This window comes from Pectinophora gossypiella, chromosome 2 (assembly GCF_024362695.1).
Source record: "Pectinophora gossypiella chromosome 2, ilPecGoss1.1, whole genome shotgun sequence".
Taxonomy (NCBI): Eukaryota; Metazoa; Arthropoda; class Insecta; order Lepidoptera; family Gelechiidae; genus Pectinophora; species Pectinophora gossypiella.
This window is the reverse complement of record NC_065405.1, coordinates 15,467,772-15,493,836: the sequence shown is the minus strand read 5'-3', so window position 1 is coordinate 15,493,836 and position 26,065 is coordinate 15,467,772. Positions and strand designations below refer to the sequence as shown.

At 38.8% G+C, this 26,065-nt stretch overlaps 1 protein-coding gene across 2 annotated transcripts in view; it reads left to right on the top strand.

Moving 5' to 3' along the window:
- The window catches only part of LOC126378774 (uncharacterized), a 133,677-nt gene that overhangs the window by 43,871 nt on the left and 63,741 nt on the right, over window positions 1-26,065 (top strand). Inside the window, exon 1 of one of the 2 annotated variants that reach the window (XM_050027173.1) lies at window positions 6,536-6,720. The exons of the other annotated variant lie outside the window; for it this stretch is intronic. The gene's annotated coding sequence lies outside the window, so the exon portion shown is untranslated. Of the gene's footprint in view, window positions 1-6,535; window positions 6,721-26,065 lie in introns of those variants that run through there. 2 annotated transcript variants of the gene reach the window in all.

Below are 26,065 nucleotides of genomic sequence, written 5' to 3'. Positions count from 1 at the left end.
TGCATTTTGTGCACTCTTTTACTAGGTACTACTCCTGCAAACAGATAACTACGATAGCTCTACTGCTTCTCAATTGTAATTGTGAAAATCCGTGATAGCCCTGTACGGAGAATCAGTGACTTCCATCGATGTGTCACGGGTTCGAAACCCGGCTCGACTTTTTATCCCTTTACCTTTTGCTTCTATGCTGTTCTGGGAGCAAATAAAAAACATAGAACACGTTCAGCTGCTTGTCTTCCCGAGCATATCGTAAAAACCGACAGAGGGATTGTGTCTTCTAAGATGATGGACTAATGTTATGGGCGATAGGCTGATCCCTTATCACCATAAGGTTTATCATATCCAGCTTACGACATCGTATCAACAGTGGCTGCAAGTTGTCTTTGATTGCTTGTGGCTCTGCCCACCCCATTAGGGATTACGGGCGTGAGTTTATGTATGTATGTATGTACCTTTTACCGAATCCAAAGCAAGAAGTAGCATACAAGTTACATTGGCAAGTTAAACAGTTACAAATTCGAAGCATCAACGTAATAAGATGTCAATCACGTAGATGTAGGAACAGGGCGTATACAGTGCCGAATGCATTTGCATACATGAATCTTAATAGTTTAAGTGCTAGTGGTATATGTTGAATTTCTTTTCAAGTTTCGACCATAAACGACTATTACGTACGAAAACATCGTGGGGAATCCCACATTCCCGGAATGCGTTCCGGAGGTATGTGACCTAACCTGTATTGGGCTGATTTTCCCTTCGCAGTCAGACGCTTCTATAAAATAGCAGACCTGTAAAAGAGCAGACCTTTTAAGGTTAGGTAAGCGACCCTTACGAAAACAGTTCTACTATGGTGCAAGTTAATACCATTTAAATTATAGCTGAAGTCCTAACTTTTTATATATCATAATACTTAACGCGTAGTATCACGCCTGTATTCCTGAAGGAGTAGGCATTTGTACAGTACGGTCACGAGCATCAATATGCATACACTCTGGTACCATGTCACAGGACGTTTTTAATATTTTTATTTATAGAGGAGCTCGGTGGCGCAGCGGTAAACGCGCTCGGTCTGCGATTGTTGAAGTTAAGCAACTTTCACAAAGGCCGGTCATAGGATGGGTGACTCAATAGTAACTGGCACCAGGGTTGATGAGGTTGGTACTCCACCTCACAACCCACACGATAGAAGAAGGTAGAAGGCCTACTAAAAGGATCATAAACTTCATAAATCCCAACGCCCACTAATGTTTATTCCAAAGGTATTCGCTACACAATAAAATATTTTTACTGGTCTCCGAAACAATAGGAAGACAGATCAACAAAGGGATTCCTCGCTTTTCCGGCTTCGTAAACAATAATAAATATGAATGAATGGGATTATTTTGCGGATTATAAATAAGAATTACCCTTTATATTTAGACAAGTATTCCACGGAATTAAATAAAGCAAATAAGGATAATAATACCCACGCCCGTTTTCCATGATCTCGATTCGATTGAATGAATCAATTCAATTTAGAAGACATGAATACACGGGACGACTGTCTGGGAACCGATATTAGCAGCCAAATTACTGAATTGTTTCACAATATTTTACGTGTTTTTTTAAAAAACGCCTAGGGCCCTGTGCCGACGTTTTTCTTACAGTTACTCTTCCTCTGATTTACAGATTGTGAGAAGCTGCAGTAGTTTAAGGCGAATGAGACGTTCGACAAAAAATATATTCATGTAAAATTTATGGTTCAAAACGTAACTAATATGTTACCAATTATGATATTCTTTTGTTCACTTTTGACTAAAATTGCTGCGGGGTGAAAGGCAAACCACTGCCCTATGTTCCCTAAAAAGTAGCATGGAGAATGCTACACCGACAAGAGCGTGGCTCTTAAATTAGTGATGATGATAAGACTTTCCTTACCCGAAACATAGAATTAAGAAAACTTTATACTGTTCTTCCAAGTGGTTATTCAGTCTGACTGTCCTGATCGGAAACTGCCATCTAACTTGTCGATCCAAAACCAGCCCAAATACAGGTTACGAGTCTTACTTCCAATCAAATTTAAGTTACTCGACCATATGGGTTTCGTCGATATGTACCTATGTTTATAAATATCAATCTAATAGGTAAGCACTACACCAAACTTACCTACTGCACTCAAGGTACGTCAGTTTACAAAACACTGTGGGCCATGTAAGCAGGAACAGAAAAAACTGCATAACTTTCGCTCGGTCCACTAACCAAACTGCTACTGTTACAGTTAACGATGTTTAAGGCAAGGTTACAATAGCAAACTTTATGAAAGGAAGATATTGTTTATTATAAAAGGACGCCACACATACCTACATTACGTAAGGGGACCCCGTGAAGGTCCGAGTCCGTTAAACCTAACCTGAAAATTTGACGACTGCCTGTCTGACCTTCTATCCGAAGGGAAAACCAGCCCAATACAGATTAGGTCGCATCCAAAAACACAGTTCTCGGGTATATGAGTCTCCTTACGATATTTTTGGCCAATAAGCAGTCGTCAGTGTCTTGTGAAAAACATAGAGGCTTTGTTCTGGATTCTTAACCTTCCTGATTCCTTAACGTCTTGGGGTCCTCATATCAAATCTAAGTTCATCATCATTAATTTAAGAGCCGCGCTCTTGTCGGTGTAGCATTCTCCATTCTTGTCTATCAAAGGCCAATTTGACTTCCTTATAAGACACGACGTTCGCCTTCTCTTTAATTTTGATCCATATACGCTCTTCTTGGTCGTCCCCTTCCTCTATTTCCTTCTATCTTCCCTTCTGTGATGTTTTTAATAAATTCTTCGTCTTATTAAGTGTTCAATCATATCGCCTCTTCGGTCCTCAAAAAATAATACTTGACCTATAAACAGATACTAGATTTTGAATTTTCAGAGTCGTAAGCATTACTAAGATCAGCCGTTGAGCTGATGATGATGACATCGACCATATTTAACTCCTAATATACTCGTACGTGTATTTATGGTGAGATTATTCCCAGGCAATCTGCGTGCGTGATAAGTTAGCCTTAATGACTGCCTTGAGTAGGACATTATCACAACTTTATCAAGTCTTTATTCTTAAGCCTACTAGCTCCTATTTTGTGTCTATATTTTTGTGACTTTTTGTGTTTATTTTAAGGTTTAGAATAAGTAATTATATTGTGTAGGTAAGTTAGACATGTTTTTGGTTTACATGTTTAAGACACAAGCACACTTCGCTTGTAATTCCTGTTTGGGTGGGTAGAGTTTCTGGTGGAGTATTTTTTCACTCATACTTTCATTTTAGTCGTAAGAAGGATGTGATGAATCATGCATAATAGGATGTCAGGTTAACATCGTATCCCTCTTATAATCTCTTCTATCGTGTGGGTTGTGAGGTGGAGTACCAACCTCATCAACCCCGGGATCAGGGTTATTTTTGAGCCGCCAAAGGCCCCTGACATGGCTCAAGTAACGACTACTTACTTACATCAGTAAGTAGTAACCCCTAGTAGTAGTAGCCCCTTGGTAAGTAAGTATAGTAAGAAGTAGGCCCTGGTAGTAACCAGGGCCAACGGCTTAACGTGCCTTCCGAAGCACGGATCATCTTACTTTCTAACAATCAGGTGATCAGCCTGTAATGTCCTAACCAAACTAGGAACCACAAAGTAATTTTTGTAATATGTCCCCACCGGGAATTGAACCCAGGACTTCCAGATCGTGAGCCCAACGCTCAACCACTGGACACCAGGATTGCTGCGATTGGTCATCCTCTTCACAAGCATGATAGAAGAAAGGCCACGGAGGCTACTCGAATATAGCAGCAGTTCACCTGTCTCTATCCACCTTTACTGCTAGTAATCATCGTTTACCGAAGCAAGTCGAATAACTAATCGGCTGTGGATGTTACCGGACACATGGCTACGAAAAAAGTTCAAATTGTGTAAACATTACTGCGTATTGTTACCGGGTTACCTGTACGCCTTTTACGTTCAATTTTATAAGTATATTTAACGTTCTCCGTGGTCCAGTGGTTGAGCGTTGGGCTCACGATCCGGAGGTCCCGGGTTCGAATCCCGGTGGGGACATATCACAAAAATCATTTTGTGATCCCTAGTTTGGTTAGGACATTACAGGCTGATCACCTGATTGTCCAAAAAGTAAGATGATCCGTGCTTCGGAAGGCACGTTAAGCCGTTGGTCCCGGTTACTACTTACTGATACATGTCAGGGGCCTTTGGCGGCTCAATAATAACCCTGACACCAGGGTTGATGAGGTTGGTAACTCACCTCACAACCCACACGATAGAAGAAGTATATTTTGGGCGTAAACCACTGAATTCGACTATGTGAGTTTGAATTAATGTTTGAATTATTAAGTCATTCACAGGTAATGTTTTAGTAACATACACATACGCTCACAACTATATCCCAATTGGGGTAGTCAGAGGTATATCCGTTACAAGATGAACTAAGTATCCACACCTCACCGAGTTTTCTGTTAGACCAACGTGATAGGTGAGCTGTATCGCCGTCTATTACGTTTATAAGTAATGTTGATAATATACCATTGCATACTTACATCAAAAGCTCAGTTCGTGGAAGCTTGCGTATAGCACACTGTCCTCTTTATAAAAATAGAAACAGCTTTGTAGTATCTAAAATTAAAAAAAATATTTATTCGTCAGTTCTGTGTTTGGTCCACTTACAAAACTGACAAACAATAACAAATGGATGAAAGAGAAGGATTTATACTTATCTCGGAATCGTATTTTTATCATGGAGTAGAAGAAAGAAGATTGAAAGCCCTTTACGCGCATTTTGTATGAGAACCACTGTTGCCGGTTTAACCTCACTCTTTTTTAATACTCCAAAACAGTTCAGAAGCGGCATATGAGAAGATGCAACAATGAGCCTTCTCAATGGGAGGGTTTGGCAGCACAGCGCCCAGAATGGCGCAGGCTGGTGATGAAGCGACTCCACGAGTTCGAGCAACAGCGCACGGCAGACCTCGACGCTAAACGTGATAAGTTGGAGGCCCGTCCCCCTGCCGCTATTCATTATAATTACCGAAATGATCTGCTCACGTGTCCTCTATTGTCATTATTTGAAATTGGAATATTTAAATTTGGAATGGAATGAATGGGATCAACAAAAAATAACTATTACCCATGTTGAACGGTCGTCAGAATAAGGAACAGCGCCCGCGGAACCACGGCACGGGTTCTGCGCCGAATTATGTTGAGGACATTGACCAACAGGCGAGCGACTTTTATCCATGTAGATAGTATTCACTGCGTCTATTGGTCAAAGCCCTCGATATTATTCGTGCCGCGCGCAGAACCCGTGCCGCCTGTGCTCGACTAAGTATTTTACTATAAATACATTTTCTTTTACTCGTTATATCCAGTATAATTTGTGTTTTATGGGTATTTCGTTAATTATCCTTAAAGGTTTTCCTGTACAATGTGTCGGGACTACCGATTTTCATTTATCGGCAATAGTGAATTTACCTCTTTTGCGTCTTCCATAGTAATTAATCCGTAATCCGTTCCATAGTAATAATTTACAACCCAACAGTAACACATGCGTGCCCGTAATACTTATCGAGAATTCGAGATGGATTATGCACTGGATACAAACCAATTGTATGGTTTAGAAAACACAATCTCACCAATATTACACTTGTAGCACACCCCGGACACTTCATACAAAAAAACCTCGATTTACACAGACACTTCATTGACGCGCATCTGTGTGTGTGGCGTCTGACGCCCATACGATTGGAGACTAAAGTTAGACCGAGAGGGGGTGAGGGAAAACTAGCTCAGCCTCTGGTGGGGAACGGAGAGTTGCCGTCTATGCGTAGTATTATTCCTTATTCTATTTAAAAAAACATATTTAATAAAAAAATGTAAATAACGTGCTGAACTTATGTCGCGTGTACCAGAGTAACATGACACACCGAAAGTCGATCCGGGTCACGGACACCGCATAACGTTAGCGCCAAAAACTTTACGAACACGATTTCAAGGATTGCGCCTATGACAACTTGAATTTCTCACGGTAACTACAAAAACACTACTCACTTGTTAGAAATTAGTTTTCAGATTACTTCTATTGTGGAAATCGTAAAAGGATATTTCATGTTCTGCGATTTGAGATGCTCTGACAAAATTATTCCGTACAAAAGATTCATTGCGTCTTTTGTCAGCATGACCAGTCACGAGTTTCTTCATATTGAGACACTACTAATACATTACGCACAGATCTGAAGTATATTTTGAAAGGTGTGAAATTGATCGCATGTACAAAACAATGCGATCGCAAAAATTTTGTTAATCGACATCGAATCGTCTATTGTTTCGCTTTCAGTTACCTCTTCTTCAAAAATTTCGAGACCATCACTTAGCGTAACATACAATGCCTTGTTATTAGGAAAAATTGAGGAAATTGCTCGTGTAAACGCAGCCATGGATGGAAAGATGTTGTTTTCGTTTGTTCGTGACGTGGTAAAGGTAGACTTGTCGGGTAAACCGGCCTGACGCACGCAGGCTGTCAGTCGCGGTTTGGCGCGCAAATGTGACGCGCGTGCCTGCACTCGCCTTTGCTACCCTGGTACTTTTCATTACGTGATACTCTATACCATTCATTATCAAATTATTGTGCTGCTCTGTGGATTGGTTTTAAGTGAGTTCAAGTGTCTGGAGTTTTATTCTAAGCGATTAAAGGTAAGCTAACCTAAAAAATATATTCTCCCTATTCTTTTGTTTACAATCGACTCGTTTTTGTTGTACGGTTATTTGGTTTTCATTACGTCGGACAGGTTTCAAGGAATTATTAAGATGGTTCTATTTTCGACGCAGTGCGGGGCTTGCGGTGCCATAATGGCAGGGTCGTAGACCATGCCGACCCTATATGGATAACATTAATAACACTTCCAAAACGCGTACAGTATTGTGATATTATGATAATTAAAGGTTTTTAGAGGTGTTTGATTTCAATTTAAGATCTTTTTAATCGGTTTATGATGCCAGTTACGCTTGCGTGTTTTCTTTCATGTTTTACCTTAACACAATTTTCGTCACGTAAAATTTAGTCATAGCGATATTTTGTTTTACTAATTCAATAATTATATACCTGCCCTTATACTCATTTTACAAAACATGTCACTTCTGTATGTGAAGATAACATAATTACATAAATAGCCTATAGGTATAACTACGTCCCACTGCTGGGCACAGGTCTTCCCTCAATTAATCGGAGAGGGTATAATGCCTACCAAGCTGCTTCGCTGCAGGAGGTGTTTCGGCTAGTAGCGAATTAGCGTTCTTAATAGTCACAACTTTTAAAAATATGTCAAAACTATTCTTCTCTTTTTAAGAGGAGTTTGGTCTTTTTGTCGACCATTAAAGACGACGTTACGGCTCACCACCTATCACGTTGGTCTAACAGAAATCTCGGTGAGGTGTAAGTTCTTAGTTTATCTTGCGCAGGATGAACGGTAAGCAAAAGTCCAATCAGTTTCTTGCAAAGTAATAAATTATCTGGTTGCACTTAAGACCTCCTGGATGCATGTCGTTTCTGTAATAGACCAAAAACACCTACAAAAACGAAATATTTATAATTATGACAACTAATGGTTCATAATTTCACCACTGTTTACAAATAATTCGCTGGGCTGAGTGACTGCACTTTTGCTCTTTGATTGTACCTCTGACTACCCCGATCGGGATATAGTCGTGAGCTTATGTTAGGTATGTGTTACGTTATCATTTAATATTCCTGCATTGGATTGTATTAGGTAGGCCAGTATTGCAGGCTTACCTGACACTTGAACTAATCCTAATGAAGTCTCCGTAATCCCTAAGAAGCTATGAGGTTTCAAGATAAATAGGTTCGTTCCAACCGTAGTTAATAGGTTCCATAGGGACAGTGGACTTCTAAGCCAAATAAGTCCTTGTATTGTGTGGGTTGTGAGGTAAATTACGTAATAAGTCCTTAACGACGGCTTATAGTGGAAACCACGGAATGGTAGTAGGTAATAGCTATTTTTTGTCGATTCCATTCCAATTTTCAATATCTCACAAACGGCCATTTTCGCTGATAAACTAAATAGCCTTTTCATTAATTCATTCAATACTTTCCTATGAGGTTGCTAATATCTATTTGCCACAAATATAACGCAGAATCAGACCTGAGTAATTATCATGATTATTCTTAGATAATATGCGTTTGAGATAAATATGAAATTCTTCTCATATTTATTCGAAAACTTGTTCTGATTTATGTGCTTGAGTCATGGGTAACAATGCTCGATGAACTAATAAACTCTTTTTTTTTATAAAAATCAAGGAATAGAAATAAAGGAATAGGAATATGTTTATTTTATTTAATGTTTTAATATATAAGCTGTTGATGTAAATAAATAAATAAGATGTTGCAAGGGCCAAGTGAGTATAAGCAAATAGATTCCCGATGGGGACATTGTCGAAATCACTTTGTGAGACTGTCCTTTGTTTGGTAAGCACTTTTCAGGCTTGCATCACCTGATTGTCCGAAAAAGTAAGATGATTCCGTGCTTCGGAGGGCACGTTAAGCCATTGGTCCCGGCTATTTATTAGCCGTAAAAACACCTCCACCAACCCGCAGTGGAGCAGCGTGGTGGAGTACGCTCCGTATTCCCTCCGGTTGATTGAGGGGAGGCCTGTGCCCAGCAGTGGGACGTATATAAGCTGATTATATAGGTGTGCTTTAAACTAACGGGAAGTATATTACATATCTTAAATAGTGTTGTATAATTTCCATTACAGTTATATTTTGATTAATGCTCATGAAGACATAATCCTCGTCTAACCACGTTCCTTGGTCTTGCGCCAGTCCCATCCAGTTTCATACAAGTCTCGCAATGTCATCGACATCGCCCTATCCAGATGTTGGATTGAAATAAATAGAGCAATCTAAATGCAGTATTACTAAACCGGCTTTACGTCAGTAGCAATACAGTTCACTTCAGTTTTAAAATAGCTTTTTTCTATTAGTCAATGCTATGGAAACTACGTCACACCTGCTTGGGACATGCCTGTCTATCAAATGTCTTATATTTTTTTATATATATATTATATATATATTATTGCTCTATTTATATATGTATATACTTTACAATTTTGCTAAATATTTGTGCGAGGTAGGATGTGTATAAAGTATATCATCATCACCAGCCCATTAACGTCCCCACTGCTGGGGCACGGGCCTTCCCTATGGATGGATAGGGAGATCGGGCCTTAAACCACCACGCGGGCCCAGTGCAGATTGGTGGTTATTAACGACTGCTAATGCAGCCGGGACCAACGGCTTAACGTGCCTTCCGAAGCAAGGAGGAGCTCGAGATGAAAACTTTTTTTTTGTGGTCACCCATCCTATGACCGGCCTTTGCGAAAGTTGCTTAACTTCAACAATCGCAGACCGAGCGCGTTTACCGCTGCGACACCGAGCTCCTCAAATAAAGTATATACATATATATATTGTAGAAAAGAGTTGCCTGTAGGCTATCTTTATACTTCTATCTGTCACTTTATATGGGATGTGAGGGGCCTATATATGTATGAGGTAATTACACATACAGCATATAAGAAAAATATCAACGTATTTCTAAACTTATACATAACATAAAATAAATAATAAAACAATAAGTCATTGTATATTTATAACTCTATGGGCAACCGTTAGGTATATTATAAATAATACAAAATAACAAATACACTTTTTTTTTCTGTACTGCAAAAGTTAAAGATTTGTAATAAAAAACGTTTTACAATATACATTTTTGAAACGTTTTAGAATGATTTTATCAGCTTTTATGATAACTTATATAAAGAATTCAACTATTTTTCGAGATAATTTATTTCGAAGATAAACTTGTGTACTTAAAAAGTTCGTATAGGTAATTTAAAAAAATATGATACTTACTTTTGTATAACCAAGTTCGAAGTTTGAACTTTTGTGAAAAAGTCCTTCAACAGACACGTCCAGAGATAATTATAATGTATGAGTAAACAGTTTAGTTCCTCAAGTTCTTTGTCGAACCAAAACAATTTTTTAGTAGCACTCAAAACGTTTACTTTTTTATTAAAAAAAACACAAGTTTTTACGCGTGTTTATGTAGTTACTCGTACTTTGGGATTACAAGTAAGTATTTAAAACATGACTCACAATTCTTTAAACACTTGTAATTACACGAACCTAGTTAAAGATAAAATCTAAAAGAAAATTAAAAAGCGAAAGGGCGTGTTCTTTTCCGTTTTTCCCAAGGGTCTGCTTACCTGAAGAAGCTTGACTCCGCTCCGTTTTTCACAGAAGTGACTGCCTGTCTGACCTTCGAACCTGTTGTTCAATCGGCCTGCCGAACTTCATGTGACGGCACGAATCGGGGATCGCCATCTTGGCTGCTTACGCGGTACGACAGAATCAAATCGATGTTCGATTTGCTGCAATCTGAATCGGCTTCGTCTTACCCGGTAAAATCAGCCAAACTGTAGGTTCGGTTTGGTCACATACCTACGAAAACACATGAAGCAGTAAAGTAGTAGTTGTATCATCCAGTGATAATTAATAGATATTATTTTTTTCGAATAGATATTGTTTCATTTATAACAAACATTATAGAAGGAAAAATTGAAGGGAAGAGAGGAAGGGGTAGACCTAGGATAACATTTATGAAACAAATAAAAGAGAAGGTGCAGGTCGTGTCGTATCGGGAGGTGAAGGTTTTGGCGGGAAGAAGAGAGGAATGGCGGTTACTCCACCGACAAGAGCGCAGCTCTTAAATAGAGAGAGAGAGATTGTTTCTTTACACCCAATATCACCGCGATACACACGCCGTATCAAATACACCGGGATCAAATCCAGGATTTTTTTTAAAAAGCCAGTTCAAGAGTACTCTACTACTCTAGTAAGTGGATTTCTGTGATCTCCGCTTGCCTCAATTATTATAGAAAAGGTTTTTTAAAATCTTTGTTTATGGAGCTTAACCGTTAATTATAAGCTATGTCGCTCCAATAGATCTTAATCCACGTACCTACGTCTATCCACGTACGGAGCATATATCTTCATTGTTTGTTGTCTTACCTTACAAGAGCGATAACTCTTGTTACAAATTCACGCCGTGAGTACAGCTACTGTTGATCTTCGTATTCTAGCATTTGCCTTACTTGATATTCTTACATGCAACCGTCTCCACATTGCTATGCCGCGTCACATCTCTGGAGTAAAGTTGTGAAATTGTTAAAATGTAGTACGACGTACTACCTATATATCATTTTTATCCTTTCTTTTATCCAAGTAAGATTTTTAAGAAGACCTTTTAAGGATAGTTTGTATTAGCAACTATTTGGTTTGTATTAGTTTGTTTTTTTGTTTTTGTGTTTGTTTGTTTGTAATGTTATGGGCGATGGGCTGATCCCTTATCACCATAAGGTTCATCATATCCATCTTTGGACTTCGTATCAACAGTGGCTGCAAGTTGTCTTTGATTACTTGTGGCTCTGCCCACCCCATTAGGGATTACGGGCGTGAGTTTATGTATGTATGTATGTTGTATTAGCAGACTTTTTTTGAGTGACTTATATGTAATGATCTGCCCTAGCGGCTCGGCAACGTATCGAGGGTTTCGAGTCTTCGACCAATAGCCGTATGACGTTTATCTACGTAGATAGCATTCGCTGCGTCTAGTGATTGAAGCCCTCGCTATAATTCACTCCATGCGCGGCGTGGTTGCCGTGCATACCCTACGTCGTTAAGTCGAATCCTATATAATTCTGATTTGCTTTCGTTTATAGCAAAAAACGCCTTTACTTATCGATCAGAGTATGATCAAAATACATGTCTCTACAAGTCACCAAAAAGTGATTCAGTATCAATTTACCTAAGTATCCATTAAGCCAAATTCTTCTCGTAAACAAGGCTTAAAATAGACCATTATAAGCGCAACGGATTATTATAATTATTAATAGGATAAAAGCAGATACTAAGAGCTTTGAGCGGCAATTTACGGGCAGTCAGCTCCAATAAATTTTGCCAAAAGCAGTTCACCAGATGTTCAATGTGCTTAGGAGAATTATGGAACGGGTTTGCCAAAATTCCCGAAAATGTTTCCTTCGGACATTCTCGAATTTCTAATAGGTTTATCAAATAGATAGCAGTGTAAACTTTAGGACGTTAACGCAAAATGGTAACATGGGAAATCGAAGTTTTGTACGAAGTTTGTTCTCTCTTTTGAACGCCAGAGTTCACGTCACAATTCACAAACCCTGAACACACCCAGCGGACACTCCATACAAAAAGCTCTCCTTGTCCCGCCTAATGCGTTAGTGCGAGCGATACGGATTGTCCGCGCTTACTCCAGAAGATCCAGAGGGGGTGAAGTTAGCGCGGTATTGAGAGCTATACGAAGTCTTACTCTTTATTCTATGCCCTGATCTCATATGTATTTCTTATTATTGATCCGCCTAAGATTTTTGACACGGATCATTAATAAGGGACACAGGTGCAATAGACATTAAATTTTGCCAGTAGCTGTAAGCCGCGTGACCAGATAGTGCCTTTTCCAAGAGTAACCGTGGTTTGCCAAAATACAGAGTTGGCACTGGCATCTACTGGTATCGTAGACTGAAATACGGCGAGTAATGTTTGATGGGTTTGCTGAAAAGGTTGGTTATGTAAGATCAGACTTTTTTGGGTGCAGATTCTTTCGCATTGTTGATGAAGAGAATAGTTGTAATGGAAATAATAATGATGGTAACTTAAAATACGCATTAACAATGATACACGACGTAATATTATCTAAATATGAGTACAAGCGAAAGTTCACTGATTTACTGACTCACGAATTCTCAAAAACTACAAGTGCTGGGTCTCAAATTTTGCATGGAGGTTCCTAATAGGACGTAGGTTCTCACTAAGACTAAAGAGATTTTGTGAAATTCAACCCCTAAGGGGGTAAAAGGGGGTGGCAAAGTTTGTATGAAACTTCTATACTTAGTTTTAATACTAGGGTTTAGCGAAATATGTCGAGGGAAACGGATAGTAATTAATAAATATTCCATACAGTGACTCAATAATTATTTATGCAAAATATAGCTTCCCGCCACTTCCCGCTAATGAAAAACTGTTATCGAACGAGGAAAACAGGGACGAAGCAGGAAAATATATTATGTACAACAGCACCACGCCTATATCCCTGAAAGCGTAGACAAAGTAATCCACAAAAAAGACAAGAAATAAATATAAATAATAAAAAGAGGAAAAAGTAAAAGAAGGTGAGGAGCAGGTGGTTGTGTATGAAAGTATATACACTAAGTATTACAGGAAAATAAGACGCCATTTTCAGAGCAAGCAATCAACATACCACACCCTCGTAAATGTTTTTCCACAAACGCACTCTGTATTATGTGCGAAAGAGCAAAAGAAAAACAAATTAACTTCAGTGCGTTACTTCTAACACGTGTAACGCTGTAATGTTAGCAAAACATTTGTGACTTGTATGTGTTTTCCTATTTCTTATTTACATATCGTATAGAGGGTGTTAGCGACATCGTAACGAAAGTCACTCTCTTGGTATTAATATGATGTCACTTACACCCCATACAAGTAGGTATGGGTGTTAGTGACACCGTAATGAATACTGAGGGGGATGATTCAGACCATGATTCTGAGTTGATTACAAGTGGAATTTCCTGCCGGAAAAGTCATGAAAATTTCAGTATTTATCAAAGTTTTTGTTACGATGTCACTAACATTCTGTATAGAAGACCGCGTAAGCGCCTTTTTGAAAAATCAAAATGACATTTGAACTGATACATTTCGGAGGTTAGTGATAATGTGACCTAACCCGTATTGGGCTGGCCTTCCCTTCACGAGTTGGACGGTCAGCCTGGCAGTCGCTACTGTAGTAGGTATGTGTTTTCCTGTTTACACGCCGTATATAGTAGACCGCGTAAGCGCCTTTTTGAAAAATCAAAATGACATTTGAAGTGATACATTTCGGAGGTTAGTGATAATGTGACCTAACCCGTATTTGGCTGGCCTTCCCTTCACGGGTTGGACGGTCAGCCTGGCAGTCGCTTCTGTAAAAACCGGACCTGTCTAATCTTTTAGTTAGATAAGCCAATGACACTCTGACGTGATTTTCTTCAACATCGACTTCTTTCAAATCATTTTTCATTGTCGATAAAAATTGGGGGTGGGGGGGTACTACATTTTTCTTACCTGTATTGCAATATTGCAGTTTGACATGACATAATATAAGCACAAGACTATATCCCAATTGGGGTCAGAGGTACATCTATCGCAAGATGAACTAAGTACCGACACCTCACCGAGCTTTCTGTTTGACTGAGGTAATAGGTTGCAATTTCGCACATATTAAAAAAAAGTGCGCAATATCTAGCTGCAATGTTTGCCTATTGTGTTTTTCTGTATATGTTGTCCTTATCTCTGTATTTTGTGTCCATTATGCCCAATAAAGATTTTATCTATCTATCTACATCAAATAGCAATATTGCTTTATTATATTAGAAGAAATGATTCAATGTGGTCCATTAAGTTAGGAAGAACAGAACACACTCAGTTCACAATACATGTTCGGGGAGTTAAGGAACTGAACGTCTTATGTGCTGTGATATGGAATGTTTAAAAATTTTCAATATTCTTTTTTAAATTATAAATATTTTCTTTGCCGCTTGTTCCCATCGACCGTCAAGCGCGTAAAATTATCCCGCTGCGTCTCAAATCCATTTGTAACGTTTTGTTTGACTTTACTATCATGGCACGATCTAAGTATAAATTATTGCATGACTATATATTATGTAAGTTTAACATGTTTTTTTCTCAGTATCACTTTTATAGTTACTTTTTAGTATCAGTTTCTCTATGATAATCAGAATTAGGATACTACTTTGTGCTTTGAAATCAAATCAAATCAAAAATCAAGTCAAATATACTTTATTGCACAGAACTAAAATTTCAACAATCAGACAAAACACATGAATACAGTACAATTTGGGCGGCCAATCCTATATGGTAATTCTTTTTTTTCTTCGCCTTTACCTGTCTAGTCATGATCATCTCCCTAGCATTATCCTGTTTTTCCCAGAATCCGCTTACCTGTCTAATATTAATTAATAAAACAATTTGTTTCAACAGCCATCACCCTTGTTCTACTTTACTCACAGTTGTCAACTTGTCAACGCTCTCGACCCGTTTCGTGCACAAAAGAAAGGAAAAAAGAAAAGAAATGTCGAAGAGACTAATTACGCCACGCGACACGTCCCATTCTGCTATGTAGAGCGTATCTTGACAATTTGAATGTTCTGTCACGAGTACATGTATGCATACGGTTTAGAACCATGTCACATTAATTAGTTTCACAAATTGTACTTGAAATCTCACTAAATAACAAACATATTAATACCACAGGGTTCTAAAGTTACCCGTGATTATTTAATACAGAGTCGACTATTTGAACAGTTGTCATTATAGGCGGTTGCTTAATAATTTGTGGTGTGTAAATGGAACCTCAGCCTTGGTCGAAATTTGATCGAATCATTTCGTTTTATGCATGTCAATTGTATGAGGGTATTTTAATTGTTTCAACATCATGAGTATTGAATATTCCAAAACGGTCGCACAGTTTTCAATTTGGTAACTTTGATCTAAGCAGGAGTGACCCCAATAAGCTATTTTACAAACTAGTCAAATGAGATAATTTTACTAAACGTCAAAACGGAAGATTTTCCATTAAAATGGACATACTTTCTGTGTGACGTCATCAATAAAAGCGGTCAGTAATCGTATTTATTAAAAAAAAATAAACATTAAAATAAAAGAAAAATCAGATTGATTTGCATCAAATTAGACTGGCTTCTATTTCTAGATTAGCATTTTATGATTTATCTTTGACCTAGTGAAATAGGTGCTTTTATTGTCGATTTGTCACATACGCAATAACTGCTTGGGTTCTTATCATCATCATCATCACCAGCCCATTAACGTCCCCACTGCAGGGGCACGGGCCTTCCCTATGGATGGATAGGGAGATTGGGTTCTTATAATTATTCTTCATTGCACAATACAAGGAAAAACAAAACAATGAAAATATAAAACAAAAAGTGAGTTTATCTCTAAAAGAGATCTCTTCCAGCCAACCCTGCATGGTGGGAAATATTATGGGGCTTAGGAGGTCACGCTGTGTACCTCAAGCCCAAGCAAGCAAATGTAGGTTTAGTGTGGGTGTGTAAGTTTATTTATATAAGTAGGACAAGTAGGTATATACATAGGTTAGATATATATATATATATATATATATATATATATATATATATATCTATTTCAATAGCCATCTATCAATTTCAATTTTTTTATTTTTCCTCACCTTGTGGTGTCTGGAATCGCTTTAAGCCTAATAAGACCGCCATTTACCATGTACCTAGTTAGTATTTTTTTAATTATTTATTTTTATTTTGTGTAGGTGGTTACCCCCTCCGGTTGATTAAGGGGAGGCCTGTACCCAGAGTGGGACGTATGTATAAGTAGGCTGTTTATGTTATGTTATGTGTAGGTGTGTGTGTGCTCTTCAAGCAGCACCCTATTATCACGAGTACATTCATTCTCAAAGGTAAATATTTGAACGCAAGCAACATTAAGGTGCCTTTGGCATTGTGATAAATTGCGTCTTCGGACGTATCCTCGGGTAGTCTTGAAACTTCGGCCACAGCACAAATTGTATTACCGTCCTCCGTGCCTTGTCCGTCTCATCATCAATTTACGCTGCGGCCGAGTGATAAATTCTTGGAGCACTGTCTCTTAAGACACGTTTTTTGTTTCTTCAGACTTTGAAATTCAACGTGCCTATATCTAATTCTAATTCTAATTTTGCGACGGTAAATTTCACATGATATCAACTCAGAATCATGGTCTGAATCATCCCTGTCAGTATTCGTTACGATGTCACTAACACCCTGTATCCGTAGACAGAATTGTATATTATACACACCCACTCTTCACCAATTACATTTATGTCCTATCTATTAGAAGGTGAGTATTTTACCATTAACCGGGCCATTATGTATGGTCATAAGTTTAAACCTAGAAGGACTTAGATTGACCAAATTGGAGATGTCCTTAGAAAAGGTTCAGTACGATCTACTCTGAACCGGCGTGCGTGTATGATGCGATTGATGAATGTAGAGGAAGCAAGAGAACTGTCTCAGGATCGAAGCAAATGGAATTATATAGTCTCTGCTTACTCCGGTGGGAAATAGGCGTGAGTTTATGTATGTATGTATCTATGTACTTAACACATAAATTCTCCTTTTTGCTTCGCCCCAGTCAGCTACGGGTACAACGTGTGTAATGTCTGTGTAAAACAAAAACGGGATGTTTTGTATGCGACAGGCTAAACTTAATATTATGTAGGTACGTATTATGTGATACCTCTATAATCTCTAAGCTTTGTATTCTGCGTTGTATATCAAAATTTGTATTTTCATTTCATTTTACAACACTCTAGGTGAGACTGAAACTTAAGCTAGAATAATCCATTGTGCCTACAAAGGGAATTTATAATTCGTAATTCTCTGTCTGTGTGCCATGACGAATTTATCAAACACATCATAGAAGGAAAGAGAGGAAGGGGAAGACCAAGAAGAGCTTACATGGAACACATCAAAGAGAAGGTGAACGTCGTGTCTTATAAGGAAGTGAAGGAATTGGCATTTGATAGATAAAAATGGAGAATGCTACACCAACAAGAGCGTGGCTCTTAAATTAGTGATGTGATGAATTATGTGTAATATTACACTTCTCATCAAAAAAATCGAAACACCTTGCAAGTTTACGTTTTGTCAGGATTATCAGAAAAATGTGTACATTTAGGAATAAATGTTAAATGTCGTTTAATAGTGAGTAATATGAGCTTATCAAATCTTAATGTTAATGTTCTAAATTTAAATGAATTTTTCATAGGTTTCGTATTTTGTTAAATGAGTCATTTTTATTCCGTATGGAGTATAAAGGAAATGGATAAAACAACACACGTAAATGAAAAAAAAAGCTAAAAAACGTTTATTTAATAACTTGTATTCCCTCCCCGAGCTCTAATTACTGCTTCCATACGGTTCTTCATCGATCGGATGAGAGTCACGATCACATGCTGTGGTATATTGTCCCATTCCTCTTGGATTGCATCTTGCAGCTGGCTAAGTGTTTCTGGGGCAGGATCTCTTGCTCGAATTCGTCTCTTTAATTCATCCCACAGATGTTCAATGGGATTCATGTCCGGGCTTCTTGCTGGCCATTCCATAATAGAGATATCGACTTCGTTAAGATAATCTCGTACGACGCCCGCGGTGTGAGCCCTAGCATTGTCGTGCATGAATATGAAGCCGTTGCCAATAAAATGTGCATAGGGCATCACATGAGGCTCGAGACACTCTTCGACGTACCGATGACAGTTTAGTGCAGGCAGACGAAAGCAAGCTCTGTCTTACCGTCGGCGCTGATTCCTCCCCAAACCGTCCACGAACCGCCACCATAGCTGACCTTTTCTTCAATGCAGCATTGTGCATAGCGTTCTCCGTCTCTTCTGTAGACCTTGTTCCTTCCGTCGTTACCATACAGCATAATTTTACACTCATCAGAAAAGAGAACTTTGCTCCACTGTAGGTATGACCAATTTAGGTGCTCACGTGCAAAGTTAAGGCGCGCTCTTCGATGGTCTGCAGTTAATTTCGGCCCATTTGCTGGCTTATGCGGTACCAGTCCACGATCCTTCAATCTTCTTCTAATTGTAGAGTCACTTACAGCCACCCTTCGTACAACACGAAGCCGCTGCTGCAGTTGAAAAGCGTTAAGGCGTCGATTTCTTAAAGAAGTTGTTACAATAAATCGATCATCTCGCTCAGAAGTGACCCGATTCCTGCCAGATCCTGAACGGCGCGTGAACAAACCAGTCTCCCGATAACGTTTATAGACTCTATGAACAGATGACAGGCTTAGATGCAGTCTTGCAGCCACAACACGCTGACTAAGGCCAGAATCCAGCAATGCCACAACTTGGGCGGCTTCTATGGGCGAAGTATCCATACGTTTTAGAAAAAAAACCTTTTTTCAGACGTCCCAAAGTCACAGTATTGAAATAAAAAACAAAAAGTTTAAGGATAGGCGCCAATTTTTAGTTTTTAAACGCTAAATGTACTCCAACCCTAAACACACATTTGTCTCAAAACAGTGATTCATTTCGTTTATAAGATAAACAAATGAAATTCTAATTTTGAATTTAGAATTTTCGCTTATTACTGTAATGGCCAAACTGCCAGCTATACATTTATGTATTTTTTTTCATCGTATGAATTCTTTTTTGTGTTAAATTCGGACAGAAACAATGAAAACGGAAGTGTTTCGATTTTTTTGATGAGAAGTGTATGAATAATGAGGAGCTCGGTGGCGCAGCGGTAAACGCGCTCGGTCTGCGATTGTTGAAGTTAAACAACTTTCGTAAAAGGCCGGTCATAGGATGGGTGACCACAAAAAAGTTTTCATCTCGAACTCCTCCGTGCTTCGGAAGGCACGTTAAACCGTTGGTCCCGGCTGTATTAGCAGTCGTTACTGCACTGGGCCCGCGTGATGGTTTAAGGCCCGATCTCGCTATCCATCCATAGGGAAGGCCCGTGCCCCAGCAGTGGGGACGTTAAAGGGCTGGTGATGATGACGATGCCGTAATTTCGTCCTATACAGGGTGTTAGTGACATCGTAACGAAAAAAAAAATGGAACGCCTATTTTATTGTACTAAAAACGATGGTGGGTGTTTTTCTTGTCGCAAATGTTTAATTAAGATTTTCAATTTTTACTGTGCCGCAATGTAAGTCGAACAACGCGCCACACAGACGCTAAACTTACGCGCGGCTACGTTACGCGTGTGAGATACGATGTTGATATCTAGGTAGGAGTTTTCATTCTCTTGTACTTAGATGCTTAGTAGTGGTTCAACGTTTAAAAATGTTGTTTGTTGAAGTAGAACACCTACTGCCACGATTTTTCACGCACGGTACCTACCTACCAGTTATTAAAACGTTCCTAACTTATTAACAATAAAAACCCTACTCTTGCCTTACCTTAATTGTTATTCCTTCGGATGAAGTACCTAGGTAGGTACCCTAGAACATGTCACGTCACGTAGGTATGCAACATCGCGTTTCCTCCGCGGTAGGTAGGTATCACACGCACTCACAAACACAACACCTTGCTCTTTAATAAACATCAACAATCTTCCATACTTTTGCGCAGTAAATGGTCTATGATCTATCATCATAGTCGACACTACTCATTTACAGAATGAAACAAACACTCACAAACACGAAAAAAATATCCTCGAAAAACATCACGCGATTCGGGTCAAGCTTAGTATTCGACTGAGCGGAAGCGCGCGGCGGCGTTAGCGCAAAGCATCAAAGGCGCCGACTAAGGACGCCGACGACGCACCGGCCGCGGCCGCGTCGAGCCGACGACTAGAGAGAGAGAGAGAAGTATGTTTATGGTGCAAGTGACAGAGAAAGAAATAGTATCTGTTCGTATGCCTACTTTATTGGCGAGCGTTGCCCTTGACCCGTGCGCCGGCTATTCACCTGCGCATAGCTGAAGTTGTAGATACGTTATTATTATTATTGATGACATTGATAAAATTTAATAATTAGTAATTTTTATTTGTTTATTTTAAATGTGCGTTCTATGCAGCTTAAAACACAATATGGGACTGAAAAAAATCTATTATTTTTATGAATTTGGCGACAGGAAACTTCACTTGATACCTATCAACTCAAAGAAATACCTAGTATCTGTTCGTAATGCCTACTTTATTGGCGCGCGTTGCCCTTGATCCGTGAGGCTATTCACGTCCGAGTATCCATCAAGACAGATCAAACAAGCCCTAACTCGGAGGTCTTGCGTCCCAGGATCCTTTAATTATGTCTTAGAACCTTCTTGGCCTATGTGGTCCAGTGGTTGAGCGATGGGATGCGGAGGGTCCGGGTTCGTATTCCGGTGGGGACATATCACAAAAATCTGTTTATAAGGCCTTTGGTTGGGACGTTACAGGCTGATCACCTGATTGTCCGAAAGTAAAATGATCCGTGCTTCGGAAGGTACGTTAAGTCGTTGCTCCCGTCTACTAGGTACTTATGTAAGCACGTAGCCGTTACATGAATATTGTACACAGAACAGGATAGGTTTAATTAGTTCTTTACTGATGATTTAACAATGAGATTTAAAACTACGAATAACTTAGTACTTAGTACCTCGGTACGGTACCAACATGTAACAAGAAAAATAAGATCACTCCACTCGGACAATTTTTTTCTTTGAACATGCCGACATTGCCTACGCGGCGGAGTTGCCGAACTATCGATAGGTAGATTATCAATTGTTGAACTTGAAAATTGTCTAAACTATCGAAAGTAGTGATAGTACATTTAGATCGATACTAGCGATAGTACCGATAGGTCTTGCTTTGTAACAATAATGGGTATTGATCTAAAAGATTTATTTATTTTCGATTTTTGTGTAGCGAGGTTTTGCGTAGGTACTTACATACTAAGTTGGTGGATGGTTGACATAGTAGGTAACTAATTACCTAATCTGTGGTGGTTGTGTTAGTTGGTTGTTAGTTATTCTAATGACAACAAAGAATACAATTATTTACTGTTTCAACTGTTTTAGGTAGATAATGGCCCTGATTCCTATGAGTAAATGAATGAATAACCCGGTCGAATCAAAAAGGTATCTCGCTGGTAACTTAATTCTGTCGGTTGTTTTAGATTTCTGCTTAAAATTGACGTGTATTCCATAAATTTTATGCCTGTTGATTATCCGTCCATTTAAGAATAAGAATAAAATAAATTTATAATTTACGATAGACAGAGAAAGAAATAGGATCGGTTCGTAGTGCCTACTTTGTAGGCCGCGCCGCCGCCGCGCCGCCGCCGCGCCGCCGCCGCGCCGCCGGCGTGCGGCGCGGGGCGCGCGGAGCGGGGCGTGCGGAGCGGGGCGCGCGGCGCGGTGCGTGTGGCCGTTGACCCGTTCGAACAGCTGTTGTCTCCATTACATCGAAAATTTTCGATAATTTGTCATTATTGTTTTTTTTATTGAAATTTGGGTTCTATGCAGCTAAAAGCACAATATGGAATTGAAAATAATTAAAAACAAAACTCAAAATTTCATGAATTTTGCGACGGAAAATTCCACTAGATATTAACTCAGAATCATGGTCTGAATCATCCCTTTCAGTATTCGTTACGATGTCACTAACACCCGGTATTGACCTATATTGTGAGCTGTTATTACCAAACCCATCGACCCTGGTGTCAGGGTTATTACTGAGCCGCCATAGGCCCCTGACATGACTCACGTAACGACTACGTACTTACATCAGTAAGTAATAACCGGGACCAACGGCTTAACGTGCCTTCCGAAGCACGGATCTTTTTACTTTTTGGATAATCAGGTGATCAGCCTATAATGTCCTAACCAAACTAGGGATCACAACGTGATTTTTGTACCCACTGGGATTCGAACCCGGGACCTCCCGACGAGCACAACGCTCCACTACTGGACCACGGAGGCCACCTTAAAGGCCACGGAGGTCTTTAAGGTAATCCTTACTATACATATATTCCATACCCTTCAATCGACTTGGATAGTTAGTTTCAGAACATACTTTCTTTTTATAGAACTAGTATCGTCGCTTTCAAAAGCTGACCATAGAAATTAGTTCTAATCTTAGTTCATTCTAAAGGCTACTTTATAAAGAACCCTGACTTTTATAACACCTAACGCTACACTGTTACTGGTGTTTACAATCGGTAGGTCTTGATAAATCGGTTGCTGTTCGTATTGCGTGATCCAGAACACATTAATTCGGGCTTTTTATAAATTGTATCTACAGACACGATAAACCTATATTCTGATGAACAAAAGGTTATAGTAGAAGAAATAAGTATTATTTATTTGATTGATGTACACAAAAGCATTGTATTGAATGTTTGACCCAAATCTGTAATAGTATCTTGCGAGTTGATGAATTGCATTGATATAACTATAGGATGAACAGTATTGATACAGAATTGATTGTAGGGTCATCGCTTTTTTGTTTTGGTTTTCCCCTTAGGGCAAGGCAAAGGGAACTATGTCCATACAGCCAAATCTTATGTTTTTTCTTGATGATGAATAACGAAATGGTGAAAGTTACATACATACATACATAAACTCACGCCCGTAATCCCTAATGGGGTGGGCAGAGCCACAAGTAATCAAAGACAACTTGCAGCCACTGTTGATACGAAGTCCAAAGATGGATATGATGAACCTTATGGTGATAAGGGATCAGCCTATCGCCCATAACATTAGTCCATCATGTTAGATGACACAATCCCTCTGTCGGTTTTTACGACATGCCCGGGAAGAGAAGCAGCTGAACGTGTTCTATGTTTTTTATATGCTCCCAGAACAGCATAGAAGCAAAATGGTGAAAGTTGATGACGATAAATGATGAAACCTAAGCCCCCAAGCGATTCGTGCTTCGGAAGGCACGTTAAGCCGTTGGTCCCGGTTATTACTTACTGATGTAAGTACGTAGTTGTTCGTTACATGAGTCATGTCAGGGGCCTATGGCGGCTCAGTAATAGCCCTGACACCAGGGTTGATGGGGTTGTTAATCCACCTCACAATCTACACGATAGAAGAAGAAGCCCCCAACCTTGGAGCAGACTCCTACTCCGAACCCCAAACGAATTAACTCAAAAGTCTGCATAAACTTTCGAGTTATAAAGCGGCTTGTTGGCACGAAGCGACAATAGATAAATACGCTTTGTTTATTGAATATTCCGATATAATAACACTATCGCGAATGTTTTGTAATGCCTTAATGCGATCATTAACCACAAAACACCACTTCGTTTTATTATTTAGATTATAGAATGAAGAAAGACATTTTCTATTATAAATAGTCTACCTAAAAGACAAATAACGTGCGTTGAGCAGAGCCACAAGTGATCAGAAGACAACTTGCAGTCACTTTTGATACATATATCTACGTGGCATTTGATGCTGGAGTTATGGTATAAGAAGACAGGTATGCTCAAAACTGACAGCATGATAGCTGTCAAGGTTAGCCCAGCTGACGTCATCCGAACCTGCGTTGCCATTTCTTAAAACATAAATTACCCACGTCCAATGTTTTTAATTTACTTTGAAATGAAATTAGGTATGTACTTTTAATAAAAGATTTCAGTTTTAATGATTTTTGTATACGTGACAAATATTAGTAATTAAATACATTACATTACTGACATTAGTCAGTAATTCACTTAATTTTCAATAATAAAATTCGCGTCCTTGGAATGTTGAAGATATCAATTTAATGGTAACACTTACGTCATCAATGGGCTAGCAATGGCGGCTTGTCATAGGATTAAGCATACCTGGTTTTCTTATACCATGGTTGGAGTAAAGTGGACTAATATAAATTGAAATCATTGCATTATTTATTAATTATTATTTGTAAACAACGTCAATTAGTTCGGTTACCGTATCCGAGGTTTCCTCTATCAGGGTTGTAGCTGAAAATCAGCGATTTGCTCGAAAAGGCAAATACTTGCGCTGAGCTAAGACCGTTTTGCGCTGCTGCAGCACACATACATACCTGGCATGTGTTAAACATTTTGTATGTGGTGTGTATTGTTGTTGATATGTATTGTATGCATGTGTGACTGTAGACCAAATAAATTAGTAATCTATCTATATAAATCATTCATCGTTCACAAAATAAAAAAAAATCTAATAATAAAAAAATAAAAACCAAAAAAACCTAAAAATCTAATCTAATCTAATTTAATCTAATTTTGACAAATAGCATGACAATTTTGAAAGATAGCGGCGATTGACATCAGTCACATTATAACACCCAGTACGCATTCATGTGAAGATTATTACAAGTAGCTTAGTCACTGTGGAGTGGTCATTATCTGTCGCAGCTGTATAATTGTCAGATAAGTAATGTTAATGCAACAGCACTTAAACTAATGGAGGTCAACCTATCGTAGCCACAACACAAACAAACATAGAGCGCGATGTATAATGGGGTGGACAGAGTAACAAGTAATCAGGTGACAATTTGCAGACACTTGATAAAAAGTCTTAAGACGGATATGATGAAAGGTCATAAGCCCATCGCAGTGAGGACAAAAACTAGAAGCTCAAATGTAGGCGGCAGCACTGTTTAGTATAACTAAATTTTGACAGTTCTCCACACTGTCCAGCTAAAATTCGTGATAAATTACTATGAACTGTGGAGCTATGTGGATTGTATCCCGCGTGAAGGATGAGTTACGAATAAGTCAGTTGGAAAAAGACTTTTTTCAAAATTTTTTTCTAATTGATTCAAAATACGTTTTTCTAAAGTTTCTTCTTTTGGATCTTAGGAAATAAATATAACGCTATAATTTCGCACTTAAACGCTGCGCAAAAGGTTTTAGTGTAAAATATAAACAAAATAATATGTTTGTTTACTCAAATATAATGGGGAACTGTCAAAATTTAAGGACACTCAACAGTAGCGACACCTGGGGGGTCAGAATGGCCACATCGAAGCCATTCATCTAAGAAAGCAATCTTGCAATTTGACATTTGTCCATATAAAAGTAAGTGCGTTATGCAAACAAATGTCAAATAGCAATATTGCTTTCTTAGAGGAATTGCTTCGATGTGGCCATTTAACCCCCCTGTTGGGATAAATAGGTAGTTTTTATCCTTATTCGTCTAACGATGTACGCGATGCCCAGGAAGGTAAACAGCTAGCAGCGTTCTATTTTTTATTTAGATAGTCCAACATAGAAGCTTCCATTATCATCTAAACAGGTATTAACTTCAGTTTTCTACCTACAGTTTTTAGATCAGTTACTCAATTAACGGAAGAGGTTACTGTTAGCTAATCAACTGTGCTAATCTTATGTTCAACAGTGTCATTGACA